The following is a 314-nucleotide window of genomic DNA, read 5'->3' on the forward strand; positions in this document are numbered from 1 at the left end:
ATTTACTCTTCTTCTGATGCGAAGTATTCAGTCTGGTTTAGCACATTACATGACACACCATGTAATGTCACATCCTATTTAAAGGCATTCTGGCCAGTTCTGTCTTTATCTTTCAGTGGGAAAACGGGTTTAAATTCCAGAAACAAAGATGCAATTCAACAAATTCAAATCCACACCCAGAGAGCACCTACACTTTGCAAGAAATATGCCAGACAGGTGGACAGATAGAAATATGAACGACTGAGTCAAAGGCAGAGAAAGTTAGGTGGCGTGAAGGAGATCACAAATTGCCACAGATGTCATGGAGAAGTAGT

This window comes from Ursus maritimus, unplaced genomic scaffold (assembly GCF_017311325.1).
Source record: "Ursus maritimus isolate PB19 unplaced genomic scaffold, ASM1731132v1 scaffold_27, whole genome shotgun sequence".
NCBI lineage: Eukaryota > Metazoa > Chordata > Mammalia > Carnivora > Ursidae > Ursus > Ursus maritimus.